The sequence below is a fragment of the Mustela nigripes genome, chromosome 8 (assembly GCF_022355385.1).
Source record: "Mustela nigripes isolate SB6536 chromosome 8, MUSNIG.SB6536, whole genome shotgun sequence".
In the NCBI taxonomy this organism is placed as follows: Eukaryota; Metazoa; Chordata; class Mammalia; order Carnivora; family Mustelidae; genus Mustela; species Mustela nigripes.
In genome coordinates, this window is record NC_081564.1 from 89,378,782 (window position 1) to 89,398,356 (window position 19,575).

The 19,575-nt window shown below is 59.0% G+C and overlaps 1 protein-coding gene and 1 long non-coding RNA gene across 4 annotated transcripts in view; one reads left to right on the forward strand and one right to left on the reverse strand.

Moving 5' to 3' along the window:
* The window catches only part of MBP (myelin basic protein), a 101,263-nt gene extending 85,945 nt beyond the window's left edge, over positions 1-15,318 (reverse strand). For 2 of the 3 annotated variants that reach the window (XM_059409848.1, XM_059409847.1), the window contains exon 1: positions 15,245-15,318. The gene's annotated coding sequence lies outside the window, so the exon portion shown is untranslated. The remainder of the gene's footprint in view (positions 1-15,244) is intronic. The other variant, XM_059409846.1, reaches the window with a different exon arrangement.
* Positions 15,319-15,560: 242 nt separating this feature from the next.
* On the forward strand, positions 15,561-17,919 carry LOC132023999 (uncharacterized). Its single transcript, XR_009406130.1, has 2 exons — positions 15,561-16,844; positions 17,659-17,919. It is a non-coding gene; the product is annotated as an uncharacterized LOC132023999 (long non-coding RNA).
* The last annotated feature ends 1,656 nt before the right edge of the window (positions 17,920-19,575 follow it).

Consider the following 19,575-nt stretch of genomic DNA (forward strand, 5'->3'; position numbering starts at 1 on the left):
ACGGGCAAGGGCGAGGCACTGGGACGGGGAGCTCACTACTGCCCGCCAGCCTCCCGAACACGCTGCGAAGAACCAGCCGCAGACCAACCAGTGGGACACCGGCCGGTCATCTTTAGTCCACTGCATTTTTTTTTTAAGTTCACTTATTTATTTTTTAAGTCCTCTCTGCACCCAGCGTGGGGCTGGCACTCCATGGGCCGGACATCGGAGCCGCCCGCTCTCCCGACCCGGCCAGCCAGTGTCCCTGTTCCCTTTCACTTCTGCAACTAACCGAACAGGGAGAGCGGAATTCTGAACGTGTGGGATGCCGCTCGGAGGCCAGCGGGCTCTGAGGAGTCTTGAGTAACGCGAGAAGCTTCTTGTGAAATAATAAAAAAAGGAAGTGGGGGTGGCGGGCGGGGAGAGTAGAACTGGAAGCAGAAGACCTCCGTCTGCACGGGGCGGGGGCTGCCTCACGCTGCTTAGGGTGACGTCCCATTCCAGAGGGGAGGCCTACACGGTCCCCCGGGGCTGCTGGAAATCTCCATAACGCGTCCATGGGCACCGACGCCACAGCAGCTCGGCGGCTGACACCCCGTGTGAGCCGTTCAAGGTCACAAGCCGTTCAAGGTCACAAGGCTAACCGTGCAGCCTTCACCCCTCCTGCAGCCGACGCTCCCCGCGGGCCCCGTGGTGGAGATCCTGAAGGACCCCACAGATGAGCCCCGCCGCGGGCGGCCGGGAGTGGAGGTGCGCGGCAGGGCTGCCGGGCGTGAGGCACGTGTGAACACAGGGCACCGCCGAGGATAGGGTTGGCTGCGTCCGGCCACGTCCGGCTGGGCTTCTGGCACATCTGAGTGGGGTGCCATCCAGGCCGGTGCTGTGCAACGCCGTGCAATCAGCCCCACCTCTCTGAGCCTCCCATTCCCTTCCGGCGGTGAGACGCAGCAGCTGTGGGCTGGTTAGAGCGAGAGTCCGTCTAGTCACCCCTGGTTTCTGTCCTCGGGTCCCTCCCAGCAGGTGCACGTGACCGTGGCGGGTCGAGCAGCTGCAGGAATGCACAGACCCAGCCGTGGGCAGCTGGGCAGCAGACCCAGCCCAGCTCAAACTGTCCAGGTCGAGGGAAGAGAAGGGGTAAGGACACTGGCAGTCCCTGAGGAGCCCAGCAGTGGTGCCTCACAAGGAGCCTGAAATGAGAGCTCAGGCCCCCTGGGGGACCAGCCCGACCCAGGAAGTTAGGCAACTGGTGCTGGTTCAAGACGGTGCTGAGTAGGACGGCGAGGAGTCCGCCAGCTGCAGCCGCAAGCGACAGTGTCCCCGGCTTCAGAGGAGCCTTCAGATCCTTGCCCAGTGTACGTTCACAGGCGGGAGGGTGGCGGGGACCTGACTGTGAGACAGAGAAGGTCCTAGACATTGCCCAGACCCAAGCCTCCCGGAACGCAGGGTTCCTGAGGGCGCAGAGGGGCCAGGGAGCCCGGGGGCCACAGTGCCTGGTCAGAGGCCATGCGGGAGCCACTCTCACTCCTCACTGCCTCGGGGCTCAGAGCATCTACCTTCTAAGTCATGTAATTAGAGGAACAGCCCTGTAGCTTTGTTCCCACTTCACAGCTGAGAAAATAACGTTTAGAAGACTGAATCTCGCTTCGAGTGGTTCATGACTTTAGGAAAATATTTTACTTAGAAATTGGGATTTTTAATGTATTATAAATACGTCTTACATGGAAAAAATCACTATAGGTCTAAGATATACATTTCTATTACTAATGAGCACAATACAAAGAAGACAGACCTGTGGCAAGGAGCCTTGAGAACAGGGACTGCGAGGACGTACGCCCGAGAACACTTACCTGGGGACACGCGCTGACTAACCAGAACAGGGACACTCCTCAGCCGAGGCCAGAAAGCCCGCACCGACGGCGCAGAGCCCGACCACACGACCAACACGCCCGCCCTCTCCTCCCGTCCCTAGACAAAGGCTTGTAGTTCGGTAAGGTGCCGGACACAGAATGAGACCAACAGGGCATTAATCACAACCCCGAAGAGCTAATCTTCCACATGTCTCAACGGGAAACATTCACATTTCTTCCAATGACATTTTTTAAAAATAAATAATTGCGCTTCACACTCAGTAGGGAGCCAGAGGGCTGACTCTGTCCTGGGTCTCTGGTGCTATTTCAAAGCCATGTTTTCCCGTTCTGCGTGCACCTGCCAACGTGTGGGCGTGGCCAGGAAGCACCCCAGGGGGACAGCACTGGAAGGATGGGCTGGGGTCTGCGTGGGCCACAGAGGCGGGTGGACCACTGACCCCGTGGGGAACCTGGTAAAACCTACCCCCGGCAGCTGCGGGTACTTCCCAGCAGGCAGGAGTGTTAACGTGCATTTATGACGGCAGGATTGAAACACCCACCAGGGTAGTAACTTTTGCTTTCCTGATCTTTTAAATCCATGAAACGGACTTTGGTGTTAACCATTCATAGAATTTTTGCTTTTCACTGGACTCTGAAGGTCACCAGACCTGACTGTTCTGGCCACCGCTGCTCCCACGTCGCCGGGGTCCAAAGGGCTCCAGCGCCTGGTCGCTGGGCCCGGCAGCAGTCCCCGGGGACGGAGCGGAGCCGTCGCTCGCACTGACGGAGGAACCACCGGGCGTGCAGGAGCGTGTCGTCGTGTTTCGGGGGTGGTCCGGGGTGGTCCACCTGCGCGTTCCAGAGGACAGGGAGCGAGGCAGGCTTCGTGGATTCTGGGCATGTGCGTGGCAGAGGCTTGTCTGACCTCTGAACTGTGGGTCGGGTACTAAGAGGAAAAAGTGCGGAATTCAGATGGATGGGGGTAGTTGTGCCTCAGGAAGGGCGTCACCAGCTTGAAGGTCCTGAAGCAGGAGGCGTGACACTTCCGACAGGGCAGCCTCCTCTCCTTTTTGGGAACGCTAACCTTGGACAGAAGGAACTCCCAGGAGAGGGTCTGGGACCTGGCGGTGCTGGTGGCTGGCTCCATCCCCTCGGGTGACTGCTGCATCCCGCGCGCTCCTCGGGGGCTCCAGCGCGTCCGCTGGGCACAAGAGCCCCACCCGGAGCGCCGGCAGCTGGATCGGAGAGGGGGGCGGGCGGCTACAGACCGGAAGTACCTGCAGCCCGAGTGACACGGGGGGAGCACGTAACACGCTCTCCCGCCCCGGTCCCCCGACCCCCCCTGCAAACCTGAGAGGGGAGCAGGACTTTCTGGACTGTTGGGGGAAGGGCCGGTTAATATCTGACCAGCACCTGAGGCCAGGAACCGGGGCCAGAGGCTAACAAACCCCAGCAGGGGCCTCCTGGGACCAGCCACGGGCCGTCTTCCACCACATCCCCCGCCGAGCCAGGCACGGACGCAGGCGGATGGCGTTATCCAGGTAGGTGTGTGCTCGCCGCTCAGCCCAGAACCCCGCTCTGGTAATCAGCCGTGCCTGCAGCATGACCACAGATCCACGAGCGCCCCATGACTCAGCACACAGTCCAGGGCTGTGAGAAGAAACACACACTCTGGGCATCGCTCGGGGCCAGAGCTGGTGACCACAGGACAGAACAATGTGCCTTCGACTCCGTGCGTCTTTCCATCCACCTCCGGAACGGCTCATGCATCCCTGACACGGGGCGTGGTGGCTCCTGATGGTCACGCACAGGGAGGAGGCGTCGGCGCAGGCGTCAGCTCAGGCGTCGGCGCAGGCCGCAGGTTTCTAGGTGCCATGGGGCCGAGTCCCCTCTGAGTCTTAACTAAACTAAACCTGTATTTCTTTCCGAAAACACAGAAAACATCTGAAGCTTGAACTATTGGTCTAAAATGTTCAGATTCAAATCACCAACCCCTATGGGGCCCCACGGGAGACAGCAGATCTCACTGCATCATGGTACTGGGCGACTTCTTTCCAGAACCTTCCAGATTCCAATCAGGGAAAAGCATGGTGCCCTGCGTGGTCGTCAGTGCATCCCAGTCCCACCAGAGACATGGTCAGAGGCTTCCGGTGGGCCCTGCCGCTGCCGCAGGGTGAGCCTGCACTTCTGGAGAGCCAAGGGAAAGATAAAGTAGGTGGTGAGTGGCCGTGATATTCACAGGAAGGGGCGGGAGACGGTCCCGGGAGACAGGATGGGGCTGGAGATGGTGTCGGGAGACAGGGTGTGTGGCCGGGGCCGGAGGTCTGGGCTCAGGAAGCTGACAGCAGCCCACAGGCCGGGGCTACCACGGGCTGGGCGCTCTCTCCACATTTCAGAGGATTGCTTCTTCGTCTTCTCCCTGCTCCGCTGAGACACGGCCCTGGCTGTGCTCGTCTTACAAATGGGGAAGCTCGGAGGTCGGGAAGGTGGGGGGACCCTAGGTCGTGCACGGCCACCACATGGAAGGCCATCTCCAGAGCTCCAGCTCCGGCTCAGCCGTGAACTAACAGGGCCCCAGACAAAGCATCTCATTTCTAGGATTTCAAAGGAGTTCTTGAAGCCTGAGTCTTGGGTTTGTTAAGGCAAAGAGCTCCCCGCGAAGGTCAGCAGGGGGCCCTCGTCCTGCCCTCGTGCCACACAGCCCGGCTCTCCTGGGTCCAAAGACATTGACCAGGACTTCACAAAGCGTTCACTCCTCACATCTTCTGCGTGAAAACCACCGCAGAGCCTCGGTGAATAATGAGGGCTCCCAGGAGCACCTCCTGCAACGCAGCCCCTTTTGAATCTGTTACTGAGAAACGGCATTTAAGTAAGTACGTAACAAAGGCCGAGAGTGTGCCGAGTGTGCCTTCTACACGAGGCCGCCGAGAGCTTCCGTCTTGAACGCGCGCTTTCTAGCTGGCTCTGCACGGCACTGGGTTCCTAAGCGGCATCTTTAGGACTGAAAAACTGAAAAAGACCAACTTCCTTTCAGAAGGCAGTGGTTTAGCACCACAAGGCTGAGGCCTTGGGATTTTCTTGTTGCATCAAAACCAAGACTGTTCAGGACGGCCCTTTTACAGGACACCAGTGCCCACCCCGTGCGTCACTATATATGATGTATTACGTATTATATATTATATATTATAACGCATCTTAGCCCTTTCTACTCCTTACAAATCACAGCATTTCCTATTTGACCCCCTGGCAGAATTTACACGAGGCGTGGTGACATCGAAAGACAGGGCAGAACTGATCTAAAGAAGCAAAAGGGCATGCTGGCGTGGGAGAAAACAGCATGTGGCGGCAAACCTGGATTCTAGCCGCATCTGCCCTCAGCAGCAAGGCAGCCGTGGACGCATCAGCTGGCTTCGGGGAGCCTCACCTGCTGTCCTTCTGGGGAAGCAAGAGGCCGGGCGGGGGCGGCTTGGGGCCCAACAACAGCCAGGGACAGCGTTCCGCTTCTGCCAGCGTCGGCTCCACACACCCAGCATCTTTACGCCTCGAGCGCTCCCCGACAAGGACTAAGCAACGCCACCCACATTGTGTCAGACTGTGACAGCTGGTTTCCGAAGTCAGAGGCCACGCCCCGGACAAGATGCTATGAAAACTCACTCCTAGAGTGTCTGCTTGTGCTCGGCGCCAGAAGGAGCGGCAGGAGAGCAGGCGAAGAGAGCTGGACCCTGTCAGGCCCGCAGCGCACAAACACACCCATACGAGTGTGTGCACACTCACGCATGCCGTGCACACGTGCGCGCTCACTCTCTCCCTCTTCCGAGTTCCAGGATGCTAGGAAGGCATCCACACATGTTCTCCAGCCCGTCCCTTCTGCCGGGAGTCCTCAGACTTACTCTGACCTACTTCTGCCTCAAACCCTTTATAGAATGCGGCAGGGTGTGCCCAGGAGAGAAGCCCACATGCGGTCGGAGGCCCAGGCCAGAGCTCTGTCAGTTGGAGCTGCTGTAACGACCCTACAACAAAAGTGGGGCTTTTGGTTTGCACACTGCTCCATCCCCAGCACCGTGACAGCGACTGGTATGTCGTAGGTGCTCAGGAAATACCCATGAAGTGACTAGGAGAAAACGGAATGAAACCAGGAAGCCGCCCCTCGACCCCAACCAATCACATGTGCTCACCTGCCCACACACACACTCTCTCGAGCGGCAGTCTGTGCCCGGAGACCCGTCCTTGGTTTGTGGCCAAACACCCAACCAGACCAGCACATGGTCCACGGGGAAGCCCAAGGGGTGGGCGTGGCGGGGAGGACCGGCTGAGCCGGAAGAGCCGCCGAGGTCCACCCAGCCTGGGGCACCAAGAGGAGAGCCAAGGAGCCAGGGCCCTGAAGGCCCATCTGGGGCGGAGTCCCGGCAAACACGGAAGCCCTGGCTCAGAAGGAACCCAGGACCCTGCAGACAGGAAGTGTGGGTAGATGGCTGGGCGCCGAGCTCAGACGCAGCGGCCAGACTGCCAGCCCCTGCCCTCAGCTCCAGACGGAAACCTGCCACGCCTGCTGGCATGGGGACCAGGAGGCACGGGGGGCGGAGGGTCTGGGTGCCCAGGTCCTGGACGCAGAGCCCGCAGCCAGATCCCCGGGAGCGGCCGCCTGGCCCACACGTGCTGTGCAAAGAGGCCAAGGCCAAGGGCAAAGCGACTCCTCTGAGCCTGGGAAGGGGGTGTAGCGTGGAGTCGGGGACGCTGCCCTTCGGGAGGCGAGGGGGACCCGGCGTCAAGGAAGCGCGCCCCTGTGCTCAGCTCCCGCATCACCCGTCACAGCAACACATAGAAACAATGCACCGGTGGACTCAGGGGCTGGGGGTTTGTGCCTGAATTAATTATCTCTTCAAGGTGCTAATTTAGAGATCACGCTCTAGTAAACCTTCCTCCAAATGTGGCTAAATAGAAACACCTGAAGCCAGGCCGATCCAACCAGGCCCTGGCACAGCGGACTGGCCTCCGGGCGGGGGGCAGCCCGGCTCCCTGGGCAGGGAGCTCAGTAGGGACCCTCTGTGCATGAGTCAGGCCCACGGCTGACGCTGCACTGAGACCTCCACCGGCTGCTTCTCCTGCCTGCCTGAAGCCCACGGGCACGGCCCGGGGCCTGGGCGTCGCCTGCTTGGAGGACCGAGTGGACACCTGCTGCTTCCCTCCGCACGCTGTCCCGCCGCCTGCCTGTGGACACCTGCTGCTTCCCTCCGCACGCTGTCCCGCCGCCTGCCTCCGGCACACACCACCCAAGGGCCAGGCCGGGTCTGTGCAGAGACTGCCGGAGCGCGCCCAGCGAGACGACGGTAAGACGACAATGGGGAGACCCTGGGGTCTGGATCCCAGAGCAGCCTCCTTCCGGGCTCCCTCCTGATGACGGGAGTCACGGTCATGGGGTGTCGCTCGCGGGAGGAGGTCGGGGCGAGCCCTGTGGGTTGAGTGCAGGGTACATTTTCCAAACTCCTGTCTGAGCCCAAGTCTTGAGAGAAGAGAAATCCGTCCCAGAGGCACAGGCTCTGCGACGACTCTACCACAGCGGCTCCCACGAGACCGCCGCCTCGGGCCGGCCCTGGCTTCAGTTGTTGCTGCTTCTTCAGTTGGTTTGAAATCTCGTCCAGGTTTTAACCTAGCTTCACAGTAACATGTACTTTTCCTACAGCTCACTTACTTCGGTGTTGCCAACCCTCCGGACATGTGCACTTCTATTTACACTTAGTGTCAGGACAGTTACCTAATGTGGCTTTACCTGTGACGTTTCGCAGCATTTTCAGGAAGTCTTCCTCCAGGTCTGAGCACCGCCACCCCCACCCCACAGTCCCCACCACCAGTCTGGAGTGGATGAGGTCGGCTTTCCGTATTGGTCTGAAGCCCTCTCTCCTCCAAAATAAGTCCTGACATATGGGAATCAGGACAGATAAAAGAATCACCATCTCTCTCCTGGGATGGTGCCCCCTTCCAGGAGCAGTGCGACACGCCGTCCGGAGGCTGCAGACGTGTTCCGCCTGTGCCGACACCTGAGGTCTCCTCTCTAGATTCCTGGGAAGACAAGTGCGGCGGTGCCCACACTTCGGAATGCTCCGTCTCAGCCCTTCCAAGGTCACTGCATCTTCAGACACCAAAGGAACCAGAATAAAAACAACCAGGGCACCCCCACTGCACCCCCCCCAACACGCATGCACAGACACACACATGTGCAGACACACACACGCACACACACAGAAACCTAGTTTGTAAAATATAAGTATCACATTTATTTTATTAAATTGCTGCTTGAATTTACCCGGTCTTCCAAGGCAACACGGTAAGCTGAGCGAATCACATATGACGCTCTTCTGACGGGGGAGGCACAGACGCGGCGTCTTCCTCCCCGAACTCCAGACCCTGCTGTGCACCAGTCGCACGATGACGACAGGCCCAGCAGAGCTCCGCCAGCCGCGGATGCTACAGACAGGAAACCCACACGCTATGCCAGTGACACCAAGGCACGTAAGCCACACTTGCAGTGTCCCAGGATGCACACTCGTGATGGAACATTTAAGCTCCGCGTCAGCAAGATGCTCCCGAGCCAGGGATCAGAGGCTGCGCTGCTAAAAGCTGAGCAGGGAAGGAGTGCGTCCTGAGACAGACAGCCCGGGATCAGCAGATGTATAAGGGAGCAGGCCACGGGGCCACGGGGCCACGGGGAGTGCCGTGGGGCTGCTGGGGGAGGTTTGAGGCCCGGGGAGTGCCCTGGGACCAGGACGCCTCTGCACAGCACGACCTCGCCTCCTCCCTCCGCGGAGCGGTCCCGCTCTCCAGGAGCCCCGTGGTGCACCGTCTGTGTGCAGGGCAGGGGCTTTGCGGTGAGAAACCCGTGTGTGTGCTTCCAAGGCCCCTCCTCACACAGAGGAACCCTCGGGGCAAGAGCTACACCTGCTGTACCGCCGTGGGCCTGTGAACCTGGAGCGGGGTGTTCCGCGCACCCCAGTCCGTGGATTTCAAAACTCCTCACGCACGGGCTGCGCTTGGGAAGGCCGCGGTGCAGCTCTGTGCCTTCTGCTGCCACAGCAAGGTCAGCAGGAACGTTAGGTTCCGACGACGCAGGAGAACGTGGACGGAGAATCCGAGCACCGTCCTCAGAGATGCTCACGCTTACCCGACGGAACGACAACGCTGTTCTCTGAGAGCGGGACGCGCGGCAGCCGGGAACGATACCCACGGGAGTGTCACCGGATAGAATGTCGTCGTTGCAAGGTGCCTCCTTCCACCACGAGGTCATGTTATCAGTGAAACGCCAGGTCTGGTCGACCTTATTCAAACGCACGTCTCTGAGCCCGTGTGTACATCCGGATAACCTCGTGGAGACGAGACCGACCCTCCCGAGCGAGTCACCCGCCCCTCCCCCGCTAGGAGTGGGGGTGCTCGGAGTTTACTCGGGAGCTCATTAAAATACGTACTCCTGGGGCGCCTGGGTGGCTCAGTGGGTTAAGCCTCTGCCCTCGGCTCAGGTCATGATCTCAGGGTCCTGGGATCGAGCCCCGCATCGGGCTCTCTGCTTATCAGGGAGCCTGCTTCTCCTCTCTCTCTACCTGCTTCTCTGCCTACCTGTGATCTCTCTGTCAAATAAATAAATAAAATCTTTAAAAAAAAAAAAAAAAGTCCTCCTGTACCCGGTCCCCAAGACTGTGGCTGGTGTGCTGGAAACGGGGCCTGGGACTCTGCATTGACTAAGAATTCCGGACGCAGTGAGGCAGGCAGTGGGCAGACGACCCAAGGGCAAACAAGCGTCGGCCCGGCCCCGCAGCCTCACGAGAAGACACACAGCCGGGCAGGCCGACGCTCTGGTCGCCCGCCACCACGCCCCTCGTGCCCCCACGGCCCCTGTGCCCCCTGCTAGCCATCAGAACAGACCCAGGGAGATGGTTCTGTGTGTTCTGTCTCCAGGTTTCCCACCAGACTCTGGCGGAAGAGCGACAGCGGAGGGAGTCTTCCGTCTGTCTAGGCCGGTGGTTGTCGGGCCGAGGCCTCGCCTGTGCTGCGGGAGCTGTGCCCGTACCTGGCTGCTCCCTCCCGCTGCTGGGGCGGCACTGACAGACATTCCTAATGGGAGGGGAGGGTAGCATGTGGCGGGCCGGCACCCTGGGGTGCAGGGTGGTCCCGCGTCGCCTGACCCCATGACGCAAGGACACCACATGTGCAAGGTGGACACGGCTGTCGGGGTCTTGCCCTTACTTAAAACCCCAGGGCAACCCTGCTCACCGACCCTCTGACAAAAATCAAACTCTCACTCTATTTAACTACCGTATAGAGGAGTCATTCTCTGAAACGTGAATTTCAGAAACTATCACTGCAGGAAGACACGTCACACCCGTAGGGCCCAGGTCTCTGCGAGCCCTGCTCACAGGAAGCCACTGTCCTGCTGGCTTCCAGCCAGGAGCTAAGGGATGGTGCGGACGGGGAGCCGCGGGGTGCTGGGGACGGGGAGCCAGGTCCCGAAGGGCAGCACAGTGGGCCACGGTTCTGTCCCCCGCGGGCTGCAGGGCACGACACGGCTCCATGAGCGGGCGTGGGCCCCCAGCATCAGGGCGCTCAGAGGGCACGCAGTCCCCGAATGTCAAGATGGTCGGCACTGAATGCTGACCACAGATCAAACCAAACCCGGCGTACAAGCACAGCCAAGTCACGTCTGTTCACAAAACAAGCGTTGACACTCCTGTCTGCTACATGGTTTTAAAACTGAGAGACAGACACCAAACCCAAGCCTTCATTTCTGCATAATCAAAATCCACATGCTGTTAAAAACCACTGCATTTTATAAAATGTCCTAAACTATTTTTGTGTTTTTGATTTTGCAATACATATGAAGGAAAAGCATCTCACCCTGAAGAAAAACAGCCAAGGGGCTCAGAGCAGGAACTCACTTCCTGTAGGCAGGCCGTGGCTTCGCTTCAGAGACACCCCCTCCCACACCCTCCTTGTCACCACTATGAGCCACGGACCCCTTTTCAAAGCCAGTGTGAGTTCTGAGGTGGGGTGTCCTATCGCCATCAAGAGAGATGTGCTCGAGCTCCTGCAGGTGAAAAGTTGGACTGTTTTCCTATCTAATTCTTTCCAAGAGGAGCTGTTTTACAAAGGCCCCTGGTTTCTGGGCCCTCTCCAGGTGCTCGTGTGGCCTGCCGGGGACAAGGCGAGATCACAGGCCTGGGCCTGGGGGCACCACCCGAGGGTGGCTGAGGAGGGTGAGAGTAGCCCCGTCCTGATCCGGGCCTCTGACTTGTGAAGGCAAGTTCTGGGGGCTTGGGACCACAGGTTTGGGACATGTGTCTCAGACCTTAGACGTGCCCCTCGACAGGCCTGCTCCCCGCAGAGAACTCGGGCTTCTCTGGGGACGGACCCTGCTGGATTCGATGGGGGCAGAGGGACTGCGGAGACAGCCCAAGGCCGGGCTTCCCCATCGGGATGCACAGCCTTCCTCCAGGGCCCTGCGGGCACCATTAGTCAGTCGGTCTGTGTCCTTTTAGAAAACAAATCTGTCTCGGGAGAGGGGCAGATTAACTAGACCTTTAATGGATTTTATGTACGTTCTGAAAACACACGTATTATGAAGAACAGTGTCTCATAAAAATCAGCTCCTGGGTTGAGAAATTCAGAAGATTAAATCTTGTTTAAAATAACATTCGGGGGGCGCCTGGGTGGCCCAGTGGTGTCTGACTCTTGACCTCGGCTCAGGTCTGGATCTCAGGGTTGTGGGCTCCATGCTGGGTGTGGGGACTGCTTCATAAAGAAATTAAAAATAAAACAAATATTTGAACAACATTTGGGGAGCAGGGTGGTCGCCCTTTTTGTGCAAAGTGCTGCAATGTCCCCAAGACCACCCACATGGACTCCAGGTGTGTGCAGTTGTGAGGCGTGTGTGCGTGTGTGCAGAACTGTGGGGGGTGTGCATCAGAGCGTATGTGTGTGTCCAAGCTGGCCATGAACTAGGCCGTCAGACACTGAGAAAGCTTCCCTTCTGCCCCTGCGCTGCTCTGCGCCGGGAGCCCGTCTGTCCATGTTCTTTCTCCTCTTTACGTGCCTGTTGGCATATTTTTCACATTCGTCTCTACTATAAAACTAAACATGAAATTTGTTTAACCACTTACGAAGAATACCTTATTTTCTTCTTTTCTTTTGGAAAACGTTAACCCCTTCACTCTTCAGGAAAGTGAATTAATTTTAAAAGAAATCAACATCCCCTTGAGAGTGCAGACCTAAAGGAGCCTATTCTAACCCTTGTGAGCGGAAAGACGCAGGCCGTGGAGGAGTCGCCACGATTCCAGTACGACGGACAGTAAGGGGACTCGCTCTACCCATTGTGAAGGTTTACTGTGCTGCTATGGATATCAAGCCGGTGTGGTGCCAGTGGCGGGACAGACACCCAGATGGGTGGAACAGAACCCAGAACCCAGAACCGGACCCACACAAGTATGCGGAAGTGACTTCTGACAGAGGAGCAGGGCAGCTTGACTGAGGAGTGACCTTCTGTTGGACAACAGCCCTGGAGCGACAGGACACTCATAGGCAACAGTAAATCAAAGCAAAACAAAAAGCCCTCAACCTACACCTCACACTTTATACACAGATGAACTCAAAAATGGACAACAGACTTAGGTGTAAGATGCGAAACTACACTAGGCAGGAAAAGCAAAACAAAACAAAACAAAAAAAACAAAAACGGGAGAAAAATCTCCAGGACCTCAGGTTAGGCAGAGCGTTCTCACCCTCTCCCACCATTTCAACCCATGAAAGGAAAAATTAATAACAGATCTCGTCACGTTGAAAAACTTTCTCTCTACCAACAACCTTGTGAAAAGAAGACAAAAGGCCACTACCAGAATATAACTGCCAACCACCGGACCACTGTCTAGAACATAGGAAGAACCATCGAGACCAAACGCCCAATTAGAACACGGGCAAACACGAGCAGGCTGTTCACTGTAGGATGCACAGATGGCAGATACATGCAGGAAATCTTCCACGTCATTACCCCTCAGGGAGATGCAAATCAAAATCACGATGTCACCTCACATCTCATGATAGAACAGCTGAAATAAAAAGTAGCCACGGTGCCACCCGCTGTCGATGCTGTGCACATCCTGGGTCCCTCTCACCTTGCAGAACAGCGCAGCCATTCTAGAAGAGAGGATGTCAGTTTTTCACAAAACGAAGCATGTGCTTGCCCTATGACTTAGCCACTGTACTCGTGGGCACTCATTCCCAAAGAAATGAACGCTGTGCTCACACAAAAACCTGTACGAGGACGTTCAACACAACTGTGTTCATAATAACCCCAAACTGTCAACGATCCAAGTGCCCTTCCAAGAGGGAATGGCTAAAACAAACAAACAAACAGCCCAGAACGGTGATGCATGCACGCCACGAAACACGGCTCAGGAATGAAAAAGAACATAGACTCACCCCGAACAGACCTCAGGAGAATGGCGCTTGGTGAAAAAAGCCGATTGAGAAAGCCTACGTATTGTGTGACTCCGTTCATCCAGCATTCTCGAAATGACGAAGTTACAGAAATTGGGGAACAAGAGGAGTGGTGCCAGGGGCTCGGGGAGGGGGAGGGACAGTGTGGGCCGCGGCTGAAAGGAAGCGCGCACAGCCCACAGGTGGGGCGACCCCGCCAGACTCTTGGTGACCACGTGATCCAACTAACGCTTGTCAGTTCAGGTGGCAAGAAAACTGCCGACATCCTCCGCCACCAGCACTCACTGCCCCCGGGGACCCTGGCAGCAAGACCCGACCTTCCCAACCCCCCGCGGGGCAAGTCAAGCCAAGTCCCAGAGAAAGCACTTGTCCTACACTGTCTCACCGTCGAGCAGAATCGCGATCCGTCAGAAAGACTTCCAAAGTGGATTTGAACCAAAGAGCTTTGGTCCCCCCCGAGTTCATAAAAGCAGTCATTTCAGAATAGTTAAACCCTTGAGAGATCTTGCTAACCAGCACTATACGGTCACTTCTAACTGGATCCCTTCCCTTCAGGCTTTTGTTTGTCCCACTTAAAAACATAAAACTGCTACTGGGCCCTTCTCCTTGTCTGGTAGAAACATGTTATTAGGCCGACGGCCTCCAGCAGGTCCCCTGGGCCACCCTTCAAGAAGGGCCGCTCTGGTCTGGGCTCCCCAGCTCCACGCACAGGCCGTGATGTCCCAGCGGGCCCCACTGCCGCCCACGGGTGGCCTCCCAGTGAGCCTTGGTGCCCGCTGGCCCCTGACCTGTGGGCCGTGGGCTGTAAAATGTCCGGTCCCTGGTGAGTGACAGTCTCCAATAACCAGCGCTATTAGGGAGCTCCAACACCTTGCTTCCTCTGAAAAACTTCCAGCCGAGTGTGGGTGTCCCTCCCTAGTCAGCCAGGCCCCCCCCCAACCATGTTTACACCCCTCAGCGCACACCCTAGCCCCCTCCCGCGCCTGCCACGGCTGTGGAGCTGAACGCACACTCGTTGTTGATTCTCACGTTGTCGCAATTGGAAAACACAGAACAGGAACCAGAATTTGCCTGTTTCCTGCCAGAGACTTACTGAGATCCCCGAAGAAACTTAACTGTTTTGTAAACCCCACTCTGCCTTCCCTAACTGAGGACGAAAGGGGGCCTTGAAAGAAACCAGGAGCTGCCACCAAGCATCCCAGGAGACCCAGAGCCAAGGGGCGTCAGAGCAGTGAGGGCAGAACACGTCGTGGGGGCCACCACCCACCAAGCCGGGCCAAGGCGGAGCACGCGCCCCCAGTCACAGGCGCCAGACGCGCAGGTGGCCGCAGGTGGGCCCCGGGGGCTGCAGGTGGGTGCAGGTGGCCGCAGGTGGCCTCTGCAAGCGGCTGCAGGCAGCGCGCACTGGAGCTGGGACAGGCCCGGCGAAAGCGGAAGCCAGGCGAGTCTCCAGTCCCCCCCCCCCCCCACTCCGTGATCAGAGAGAAACTTGCTTCGTTCCGGGGTGGGGTGCGGAGGCGTCCGCGGGGCTCCGCGCGTGGAACTAGCACTCAGAACTGGCAGGGACCCCCAGCCTGCCCTTCGGCTCGCCACCAGCACCCGTCTCCATGTCGCCAGGAGCGGCCTCTTTTGACCTTCCACACCTGTCACCCTTAAACCCCACCCCCACCGCCACCTCTAGGCCGCGCGCCCTTCCCGCGACCTGGCCTCGGGGCCTGGCCAGAGGCCACACCTGGAAACCCGTCGGGTTCCAGCGCCCGCCGCCCTAGACCGGCGCCCACACCCGCGCCCACCCACTCGCAGCGAGACCTCGGGCTGCCACCTGCGCCGCTGCCCAGGACAGCCCCGCGCCCCGGGTCCCGCCCAGAGCGCCGGGGGCCCCGCTCCGGGGCGCGCACACCAAGCCCGGGGCCGCCCCGCCCGCCCCCGCCGCGATCACCCACCTCGAGTCCGCCGCTCCGAGGCCGAGGGCGCCGCGGGGTCCCAGGCCGCCTCTCCGCAGCCCGGGCCCCACTCGTGGGGAGCCGGCTCCCGGAGCTCGCTGCCGGCGCTGCCTTCCGGGGAGGGAGACGCGGGCCGCCGGGGCCGCAGGCTCGTCCTCGCTGGCGCGCGGCGGTGACTGAGGGCGGCTGCTCCAGGGCCCGGCGCGCACCCCGCCTCCCGCCCCCGCCGCCCGGGCTTCCTGCGAGCCAGGTAAACACGGCTGCCGAGCGGAGCCCGCCCACCTGCCGCCCCGCCCCGCGCCGCCAGCCGCCCGGACCCCCTCGGGGACCGCCTGGCGACGCGGAGGGCCGCGGTCGCGTGGGGACCCGGGCTCAGAGTCGGCGCCAGCGGGGCGAGGTCGCATTTGGCTGCCCAGAACCCCTGCTCTCCGAACCTTTCCTGGGCCTTAACCTCTGAAACTACCCCCACCCGCCATCGCCGGGAGGGACCCAAGAGAACGTCTCTTCTCCGCACCCGAGTCCCTTTTCACAGCATGGGGACTCGGGTCCGGAGCTGGGCTGCTGGCCGGAATCCACCCCATCCCCGGTGCAGTGCCCGGGTTAGCGCTCCCGACACCGCCAAGCCCGGCCTTTGGGAACCCCAGGTGAAGAACTTTGCGTGGATCCTGGCACCCGAACAGGTTCTCGGCTGGAAAGCGCAGGTTTCCGCGGAGGAGGCAGGCAAAGGGCACACACAAAACAGACCAGAAAATGCCCAGGGAGGAGGGCGAGCCCTGGGGCCTGCCCTACTCGAGCATCTGTCGGCTTGTGGCCAGGGTCATCCTCTCCACGCAGAGGAAGCCTGCGGTCTGGACATTAGCCGCCTGGACACACGGATCTGGTGGTCGGATGGACTTTTCCCTGCATTCTTGGCCTCCTCCTGGCAGTGCGAAGGCAGGAGGGAGAGCCCAGACGCTGGCGTCCACCCTGACTCAGATTCCCGGTCAGCGGACCGAATGTGACTCCCCGGAGCCCGCAGGGACTCGATCGTGTATGTTAGGAGACGGGGGAAGTCTGGTGCTTGGCAAGAGGCAGGGAGCCCTTGTCCCCTGGGCCAGCTGTCTGCGGCTTCGGGGCTGCCCGCCCCAACCAGCTGTCCTCATGTTCCCCCGGGATCCAGCAGCCACACTCAGATGCGGATGATTCTACGAGACATACGTCTCCGGCGACAAGTGTTGAACCTGATGCCTTCCTCAGGAGAGACAGGTTGAGAGGAGAGAACATGATGTTCCCGACCTTGCACGGGGGTCCTCAGGGGCCGTGGAAGGAGAATGCTGGTTGTGCCAAACTTGCTACTTTTTCTGCCTCTGTTTCAGAAATGGACGAACAGGGCGGGATAAGGGAGTCAGACGCACAGTATGGGCGCCCACGGCAGTGACCCAAACCCGGCTCCGGCTCCTGACTCAGATCACTCATCACAGCTCTCAGTGCCCACCCCCTGCCCCCGACTTCTTAAAGGTCAGGCCAGGGCCATCCAGAAACCGGACTTCTTCTGGGGGCCTGTTTCGGCGACACAAAGAGCTCCCCCCCACCCACAGATGTCTCTTTGCTTCTTCCTGGGGTGAGTGGGCCGCGGAGGGCCTGGGGTCCCTTGACTGAAGACTTGAGTGAAGGCTGGGCGGTGGAGAGCCCCACAGGTCACACGGAATCACTGCTGATTTCCAGTGCTTTATAGAAAATGCACATACGCCAACTGTCATCCCTGCAAATGTCAGGTTTGCCAGTTATAACTCTTTGTAAAGTATTTATAAAATCCCACTGTGCCTGTTGTGTGGGGACACAGTGTCCCCAGACTCACGTTCGGGGATCCGTCAAACAGCCAGGAAGACTTCAGTAGAACAACGGATTGGTGTTTGGAAGACCCAGCCTTGGGGTCGTCCCCCTCCCTCTGGAGGCGGAAGCAGGGGCCGGTATTTTGTGCTTTACCTGGAGAGGGCCACACACCTTAACAAAAGAGAGGTTCATTTTGCTGAATACACTTGAAAGGGGTCTTTGGACAAGAGAGGGGAAATGAGCCACGCCGCTCTGCAGGGGGCAGGCTGCGCAAGAGGCTGAGTGTAGGACACACTCAGTGACCCTTTCTTTATTGCAGCGTAACAGAATTCATTGTTTATGCACCATACCCAGTGCTCCATGCAATCCGTGCCCTCCCCAATACCCACCACCTGGTACCCCAACCTCCCACCCCCGCCCCTTCAAGACCCTCAGGTTGTTTTTCAGAGTCCATAGTCTCTCATGATTCACCTCCCCTTCCAATTTCCCTCAACTCCCTTCTCCTCTCTGACTCCCCATGTCCTCCATGCTATTTGCTATGCTCCACAAATAAGTGAAACCGTATGATAATTGACTCTCTCTGCTTGACTTATTTCACTCAGCATCATCTCTTCCGGTCCCGTCCATGTGGCCTCAAAGGTCGGGTATTCGTCCTTTCTGATGGAGGCGTCATACTCCATAGTGTATATGGACCACATCTTCCTTATCCATTCGAGTGACTTTTGTTCTGTGGAGATAACTACAACTGACCCAAGCAAAAGGAAGTAAACACATTAATCTTAATAATTGTTGGGAGATGGGACTGCATGCCTTTTTGAGTTTGCTTTGTTTTCCTCATCAATAGACTTAACTTTGTAATTATATTTTGGCTGGGCAAGGACTGAACTTCATTTCATCCTGGTCTGTAATGAACAATTTGCCGGTGATATTCGCAAAGCTGATAATTTACCAGAATAGGGTTGAAGGTTGACTGTTTCACCATAAATTTCCGTTGGTACATGGATAGACTCTGCTCAGGTCACAAGTACCAGTAGACAAGGGGCGTGAACTCCAAAAGGGCAATTAAAATAACTCATGTGGACAAGGAAACACTTGAGAGCTCTAGACTTTAGCTACACATGCAACAGCCCCAACACGGCACTCCTAGACTCCTTCCCCAACGGTGGCTGTCCCCGCAGCACCCCCACCCCTAGCCCACACAGCCCATGTGCAGGGTCACGGCCGCAGGGGCACCTGCACTGGCCAGAGAAGACCCGGGGTCTCTCTGCGCGCTCCCCAGCGTGTGCGGCCAGATGGGGAAGGGGTCAGGCAGGCCACTCCCCCCCAGCAAGCCGGAGGCATGAAGGGCTGAGGGACAACAGGGTTTGGGGGAACCGGCTGGTGCAGAAGAGAGAGACAGAGCCAGCAGCAAGGCAGAAGCAGTGGGGTGAACACCCCCGTCCCACCCCAGAGATGCAGGGTTTCCGGAGCCAGCAGAGGGCTGGTGGCCCGGCTTCAGGACGGTGGTCTCCAGCACTCAGGGGAGCTTGGGTCAGTGGCCGAGACTAGCGTGGAGAGAGCCCTCCGTAGACTATGGCAGTAATACTTCGCCGATCCTGCTTGGGCCTTTGCGGATTCCAGCAGGAAGGGCTTTGCATCCCCGAGTCCTCGAGGCGGCTGTGGGGTGAGATCTGCTTCCTGTGCCCGACAGGGTCTGGGGCTGCAGGAGGGCACAGCGGGGCAGACATCTCTGCCGCATCTTGTTCCCGACTGCACTGCAAGCATGTGGACGGCACCTGGCACCGTAGGCCCGAGAGAGATACTCGCCGTGTTTATGGAAAGGGCCAGAGTCAGAATGTGGTGGCGGAGCCACACCGGTCCCTCTGCGGAGGACAGTCGGGAGGCAGAGCCTTTGGGACAGGCTGGGCAGGGGCAGACGCTGAGGGAGAGGGAGGGGTCTCACTGGTAGGCAGGCTTCTGCCGGGTGGTCTGAGGAGCGAGGGAGAGATAAGGGTCTGTAAGGGCAGGTGGGGTGCCCAGATAACGCTCCATTAGCAGCCGGCGCCGGGGAGGGTGTTTCCGTCAGCGGCCGGACTCCTCCCCGCACAGCCCTCCGCCGCGGGCCCCGCTCAAGGACAGGCTCAAGGACAGCCTCCACAGCGCAAGGTCGGGCGGGCAGGCGCGCATCTCCTCCGCGTCCGCCTTGTCCCAGCGACTGGGCCACAGCTCTGTGCGCCCAGCGCCCCCGACGGAAGCATCACGGGCGGGTGGAGGCCGCGTAAGCAGCTGCCCGCGGAAGATCAGGACCTGAGCCTTGTAAAGAAGAGTCGAGGGGAAGGAAGAACACCACCGGGGAGGGGTCGCAGATGCCGATGGAAGCCCGGAGATGTCTCGGCGCTGGGGGTGGAGGAGCGCGTTTGGAATCCCAGGAGCCCAGTGCGGCCGGGGACAGAGCAGGGGAGAGAGTCCGTGGAGCTGCGGACGCTCCGCGCAGGGCCTGAGCCGCGGGAGGAGTGACTTGGCCACCAACGAGGGAGGGG